Source organism: Chlorocebus sabaeus, chromosome 12 (genome assembly GCF_047675955.1).
Source record: "Chlorocebus sabaeus isolate Y175 chromosome 12, mChlSab1.0.hap1, whole genome shotgun sequence".
In the NCBI taxonomy this organism is placed as follows: domain Eukaryota; kingdom Metazoa; phylum Chordata; class Mammalia; order Primates; family Cercopithecidae; genus Chlorocebus; species Chlorocebus sabaeus.
Genome location: NC_132915.1, coordinates 41,619,892 through 41,627,743, shown reverse-complemented (window position 1 = coordinate 41,627,743; position 7,852 = coordinate 41,619,892). Strand labels below are relative to the sequence as shown.

Here is a 7,852-nt window from a genome sequence, read left to right as displayed (position 1 = left end):
ACAGCTGAATTCTACCAGAGGTACAAGGAGGAGCTGGTACCATTCCTTCTGAAACTATTCCAATCAATAGAAAAAGAGGGAATCCTCCCTAACTCATTTTATGAGGTCAACATCATCCTGATACCAAAGCCTGGCAGAGACACAACAAAAAAAGAGAATTTTAGACCAATATCCGTGATGAACATCGATGCAAAAATCCTCAATAAAATACTGGCAAACCGGATTCAGCAGCACATCAAAAAGCTTATCCACCATGATCAAGTTTGCTTCATCCCTGGGATGCAAGGCTGGTTCAACATTCGCAAATCAATAAACATAATCCAGCATATAAACAGAACCAAAGACAAGAACCACATGATTATCTCAATAGATGCAGAAAAGGCTTTTGACAAAATTCAACAGCCCTTCATGCTAAAAACGCTCAATAAATTCGGTATTGATGGAACGTACCTCAAAATAATAAGAGCTATTTATGACAAACCCACAGCCAATATCATACTGAATGGGCAAAAACTGGAAAAATTCCCTTTGAAAACTGGCACAAGACAGGGATGCCCTCTCTCACCACTCCTATTCAACATAGTGTTGGAAGTTCTGGCTAGGGCAATCAGGCAAGAAAAAGAAATCAAGGGGATTCAGTTAGAAAAAGAAGAAGTCAAATTGTCCCTGTTTGCAGATGACATGATTGTATATTTAGAAAATCCCATTGTCTCAGCCCAAAATCTCCTTAAGCTGATAAACAACTTCAGCAGAGTCTCAGGATACAAAATTAATGTGCAAAAATCACAAGCATTCGTATACACCAGTAACAGACAAACAGAGAGCCAAATCATGAATGAACTTCCATTCACAATTGCTTCAAAGAGAATAAAATACCTAGGAATCCAACTTACAAGGGATGTAAAGGACCTCTTCAAGGAGAACTACAAACCACTGCTCAGTGAAATAAAAGAGGACACAAACAAATGGAAGGACATACCATGCTCATGGATAGGAAGAATCAATATCGTGAAAATGGCCATACTGCCCAAGGTTATTTATAGATTCAATGCCATCCCCATCAAGCTACCAACGAGTTTCTTCACAGAATTGGAAAAAAACTGCTTTAAAGTTCATATGGAACCAAAAAAGAGCCCGCATCTCCAAGACAATCCTAAGTCAAAAGAACAAAGCTGGAGGCATCACGCTACCTGACTTCAAACTATACTACAAGGCTACAGTAACCAAAACAGCATGGTACTGGTACCAAAACAGAGATACAGACCAATGGAATAGAACAGAGTCCTCAGAAATGATACCACACATCTACAGCCATCTGATCTTTGACAAACCTGAGAGAAACAAGAAATGGGGAAAGGATTCCCTATTTAATAAATGGTGCTGGGAAAATTGGCTAGCCATAAGTAGAAAGCTGAAACCGGATCCTTTCCTTACTCCTTATATGAAAATTAATTCAAGATGGATTAGAGACTTAAATGTTAGACCTAATACCATAAAAACCCTAGAGGAAAACCTAGGTAGTACCATTCAGGACATAGGCATGGGCAAAGACTTCATGTCTAAAACACCAAAAGCAACGGCAGCAAAAGCCAAAATTGACAAATGGGATCTCATTAAACTGAAGAGCTTCTGCACAGCAAAAGAAACTACCATCAGAGTGAACAGGCAACCTACAGAATGGGAGAAAATTTTTGCAATCTACTCATCTGACAAAGGGCTAATATCCAGAACCTACAAAGAACTCAAACAAATTTACAAGAAAAAAACAAACAACCCCATCAAAAAGTGGGCAAAGGATATGAACAGACATTTCTCAAAAGAAGACATTCATACAGCCAACAGACACATGAAAAAATGCTCATCATCACTGGCCATCAGAGAAATGCAAATCAAAACCACAATGAGATACCATCTCACACCAGTTAGAATGGCGATCATTAAAAAGTCAGGAAACAACAGGTGCTGGAGAGGATGTGGAGAAATAGGAACACTTTTACACTGTTGGTGGGATTGTAAACTAGTTCAACCATTATGGAAAACAGTATGGCGATTCCTCAAGGATCTAGAACTAGATGTACCATATGACCCAGACATCCCATTACTGGGTATATACCCAAAGGATTCTGAATCATGCTGCTATAAAGACACATGCACACGTATGTTTATTGCGGCACTATTCACAATAGCAAAGACTTGGAATCAACCCAAATGTCCATCAGTGACAGACTGGAGTAAGAAAATGTGGCACATATACACCATGGAATACTATGCAGCCATAAAAAAGGATGAGTTTGTGTCCTTTGTAGGGACATGGATGCAGCTGGAAACCATCATTCTTAGCCAACTATCACAAGAACAGAAAACCAAACACCGCATGTTCTCACTCATAGGTGGGAACTGAACATTGAGATCACTTGGACTCGGGAAGGGGAACATCACACACCGGGGCCTATCATGGGGAGGGGGGAGAGGGGAGGGATTGCATTGAGAGTTATACCTGATGTAAATGACGAGTTGATGGGGGCAGCACAGCAAGATGGCACAAGTATACATATGTAACAAACCTGCACGTTATGCACATGTACCCTAGAACTTAAAGTATAATAAAAAAACAAAAAAACAAAAAAAAAAAGAAAAATCCTAAGACAGAAAGGACTAAAATAATGTGATATCAAAAACTCAACATTGAATTAAAAATTTATTGGCACATTAAAAAACATACCGATTGAAAGAATACTTTTAAAATACCATAGATAATAATTTGTGGGAGCATCAGATAACAAAATTCCCCATTATAAATTTTTAAATAATACTTAAAATAGTAATATGTAAAAAGAGATAAATGACAAGATGGAGAATGTTGATCTGAGAATTCGCACTTCTAAAAAGTTCCTGGGTGTTGCTGCTACAATTTATGTGAGAAATCGCTGTCATTGTGTGCATTACCTTTCTGCTGTGGAGGCTGCTGTCAGCACTTGCACACCAGGGTATTCATTCCTCTTTCCATTCTCTAGCTTCCCTGTACTTCAATCCTTATCATTCACATCACAGTTTCCTCAGATGACTCTACTTAGGCATGGAAAGAACGAAGATTTCCTAGGAAATTTTGCTCCTTTAGAGGAGTCTATATTCAATGACAGATTGGTTAAATAAATAGAACATTGTAGGGTCTTCTTTGAAGCAGGACAGATTCCTTGGTGCAATTTATGTGTCAAAGTTTCCTGTGGCATCAGGGTGACATGGGAATTTTACTTGAAATAACACCCTTGCTTGGCTCCTTTCTCTTTCTTAACCTGCTTCTTCACTGCTCTTCTCTATTTCTCTCTGGATAACTTCTGTAATAAATCAAGTTACTTGTATCTGAAAACTCCATAATCTGTATGGCTAGTGACTACACTTTTTGACAGTATAGCTTCTACCATAAAACATAGTTTTATTGGAAAGTGCTGTTCTAACGGGTTTCATTGATTTTATCTTTCTACAATGAAAGGTTATATATAGTCTGATTACATTATTTGAAGTAGAGATAGTAATAATTAGGAGCTGCATTTAATTTTATTAAGGTTTATTATTTGTGGTTTGCTCTTACTCTTAAAATGTGCCCCATATAAGGTCTCAAATAATGACCTCATGGTCTTTTAACTCTAATCTTTGTGTTCCTAGTACAAAGGGATTGTTGAATGTTCTTAGTTTCATAGCTTCTTAGCCTCATGCGCAGTCTAAGAAAAAAAAATCCATTAGTGAGTTGACACAGACCAGATTTTGACATCATTTCTCTGAAGTTCTTTTTTCTACAGGATCTTGTTCCCTCAAGTTGTGACTGTCTTAGTATAGCTAAACTTTGACTTTACTTTCTGATTCACATGAATCTTCCAAAGACTCTGGTTAAAGAATTCTATTTAGTTGTTCAGTCCACTGAAAATTAGGTATAAATTGAAGAAAAAATCTTCAGTGAAGATTGAGCTCACTTAGTCTATTCTTATTGTCTCTAATATCCTTATGTTTTCAATTCCTGGCTACCTTGTATACTCTTCTATGCCTTTATTTGGTAGCTGAATTGTGATAAATCTACGTTAGTTTGTTTTCGCCTGATTCTTACTTGGATTCTAAGGCTTTAGCTGGCTATCTTTCATCTGTTTGAATAATCCTCAGGCATTGTTTCTTCAACTATTCAACCTTATTTTCTCTCTCTTATTTTTCAGTCTCCAGTTACCCAGATTAGACCATATAACTGTAACTACGTATTATCCTCTATCCCTTAATTGTAATTCATGTTTTACTTCTTATATTCATTCTGTATATTTTCTTCAAACCTATCTTCCAGCTCATTATTCTCTCTTCAGCTTAGTGTATTCTTTTGTTAAACACATTTATTTTATTGATTTATATACTTTTCAGTTCTCTGCCATATTTGTCTATCTTATCTTCTATCTTTTAGAACATGTTAAGCATTATCTACATAATTACATTTTCTGGACCTCTTCCAGGTCTATTTTTATTTTTTATTGTGTTTTGCTTTGTAATAATAATGAGTTTTGTTGCCTTCCAAGTAAGGTGTAAAGTATAGTGAATACCATATATAAGAATTGTAGAGATATTTCAAGGAGTAGAATTAATTTACATCCCTGTAAAGAGGGTGTTTGTTTACTTTTATTGTATGTCAAGGGCAATAGCAACCTGTGATAACCTTAATCTGTTCAGAAAAGTTTAGATAGTTTAGAGCAAGGCTGCAGCTTTTGAATATGCTAGTATATTTCTGATTCATTCTTACCAGTATAAATTATCATTTTATGGTCTTAAGATAAAGTGTAGGGGGTTTAAAAGCTTCTTCTACTTGCCATTTTTCTGGACTCCATATTTTTTTTGTTCCCTATTTCCTCTAGGCTGTCAAAGTATCTGTTTAACTTTTTTTTATATATCAGCTTCCTCTTCTGGAATTACTAGATGCCTCTAGGGGAAAAGTAGCTAAATACCAGTACTACTCCTTTTTTTATTTCTATGCTCGTTCACTGCCTTATTAGTTTCCTGTTTCTACCTAATGAGTTTAAAAAACAAAACAAAACAAAACAAAAATATTTCCTGAATTTCTAGCTTTTCTTAGCAGGGAGGTTGGTCCAAATTACTTAGGTCTCCATTTCTCTATATGAGTATCTGCAAGCATGACTTTACTACAAACTATTTTTTTCCTAAACCAAGGAATAAGTAAAAGCTATGTTTAACTTACAAACATTAAAAAATAATTAAGTTAGGGCCTTAATATAATAATATAATAATATAATAATATAATATAATAATAACACAAACATGCATGAAATGGTTTATGATAAAGGGCTTAGAAAAATGTTTTTCTCTGAATTGTGCTTATATCATCAGCATCTGGATTATCATTTATCGTCTTCTATGTATTATAGTTGCTGAAGGCTGATGATATAGTCATGTCAGAATCATCACAATGTTTTATTAGCTATATCTGGCCAGACATGCTAATTATAATATAGGTGACATCTCTGTCACGTTTGTTCAAAGATCACACTTAATATAATCTTGATTAGATATATGTATAGCTATGATTGTTCAATTCTGTGTAGCTAAGCATATTATGGTTGTATTGTTTAGGAGTCTTGACTTAATTATCTAAAAATCTCCAAAATTTTAGTGGCTTAATCAAATATAATTGTATAATTTTCTCATGTAATTGTCCTAACTTACGGTTCAGACTGGCTGACAATCTCTCCCTTTCCTGTAAGTAGTAACTCAAAGACCTTGGCTATTTATCTCTGAGGGTCCACCACCTCTTAGAACCTTGTCATCAGAGATTGCATCAAGCAAAAGAAAGAAATCACTTCTCAGTCTTTCGATTAAGATCAAGTATAGTATCTGTTTTTATCAGTTAAATATCTTACATGTTCTTTTTCTCAGGACAATATTCAATGGATTGTTTGAAATAGTAAATGGAACATAAGTTTGTTTTGTCTACTCCATACATTAACCTGGCACTGCAGTACTGCCAGGAAGAGACAGAAGAAAAAAGAGAGAGAGAAAGAGAGAAAGAATGAAAGAAAGAAAAAAAAGAAGGAAAAAAGACAGAAAGAAACAAGAAAGAAAGAAAGAAAGAAAGAAAGGAAGGAAGGAAGGAAGGAAGGAAGGAAGGAAGGAAGGAAGGAAGGAAGGAAGGAAGGAAAGAGAGAAAGAAGGAGGGAAGGAAGGAAAGAGAAATAAAAAGGAGAAAGAAAAAGTTTAGGCAAAGAAGCAAAAAGAAAAAAATAATCACTACCACGCAGATGATATCACTACAATTGTAACTCAGATTCTTTATCTACAGGTAATGTAGGAAATGCTACATGCCCAGAGAAAAGAGGAAACAGGCATCAGTGAATATCTGATAGTTTCTGACCCAATGGTAAAAACACCTTCATTTGTAAATAGGCATACTATTGTCTTCTGGGAAAAAAAATGCTGCCTTTTTTTTTCTTCCAACCAGAAAGAGAGTAAATAAAGAAGAAAATAATAGAGGTCAGATGCTATAGATATCTTTGTTTCTGTTAAATATAGAATTCTAGGTTGACCCTTTGCAATAACACATACATGCACATCTATACAATAACAAAACAATACTATTGTCCTATATAGTTTTTGTCTTCCATGCACTGTGTATTACACATTTTCACTGCTAATAATACAAACTGAAGTTCAATAACTGAATGTTTTGCTCTTCTGTTACTTAATTTCTAAGCAGCATGCATTGTTAAGGCAGTAAATGTAAATTAAAGAACAATATAGACAAATCTTGTAAAATCTTGAGAAGCCAACATTGTTATAAGTTTTAAGATAATTAATTAAACAAACAATGTCAATTTTTAGACCACAATGGGATAAAATTAGAAATCAATACAGGAGAGATAAGAGAAAAAATTGAAAAATGCATGTATATTAAACAACACACTTCTACATAACACATGAGTCAAAGAAAAACTGTTAAGAGAAATTTGAAAATATTTTGAACTAAATGAAAATGAAAGTAAAACATATCAGAATTCGTGGACTATAATAAAATGATGCTTAGAAATTTCTAGATTTGAATATAAAATAGAAATAATAAAGTTCTAAAATCAATAATAGAAGGACTTCCCTTAGGAAACTAGAAAAATGATAGTAAATTAAATCTACAATGAGCAGAAGAAAAGAAATACTAAAGTAGAACTCAATAAAAGACAGATGTTCAATAGAAAAAAAATCAATAAAACCCCAAACTGCTTCTTTGAAAAAAATCAATAAAATTAATAACCCTTTTGCCACTTTAATAAGAAAAAAAGAGAGAAAGGAAACAAATTACATCTGAAATGAAAGAGGGCTTATTAGTACAGAATTCATGAACACTGAAAAATAATAAAGGTATACTATGAACAACTCTATGATCACAAATTTGAAAACCTAAATGAAATGGGCCAATTTTTTGAAAGACACAATCTGCCAAAATTCAGACAAGAAGAAATTAACCATCTAAATAGACCTATAATTATTTTTATAATAAATAATTAATAATGTGTAAAAACAGAACGTATGAGGCCTAAATGGGTTTATTGGTGAATTCTAATATGGAATTTAGAAAAAAAAATTATACTAAATTCTTGCAATGCCTTTCAGATTATAGAATCAAAGTGAATGCTTCCTAATAAATTCTATGAGGCCAGCATTAATCTAATGCCCAAACCAGGCAAAAACAGTACAAAGAAATACGACTACCGACCAATATTTTTCATAAACATAGATACAAGAATTCTCTACACAACACGAAAAATTTAAGCCAAATAATATATAGAATGAATTATACATCACAACCAACTGAGATATA

At 34.0% G+C, this 7,852-nt stretch overlaps 1 non-coding gene across 1 annotated transcript; it reads left to right on the top strand.

Moving 5' to 3' along the window:
- Positions 1–5,838: 5,838 nt before the first annotated feature.
- Positions 5,839–6,024, top strand: LOC119624507 (U2 spliceosomal RNA). Its single transcript, XR_005240682.1, has one exon. It is a non-coding gene; the product is annotated as a U2 spliceosomal RNA (small nuclear RNA).
- Positions 6,025–7,852: the final 1,828 nt, after the last annotated feature.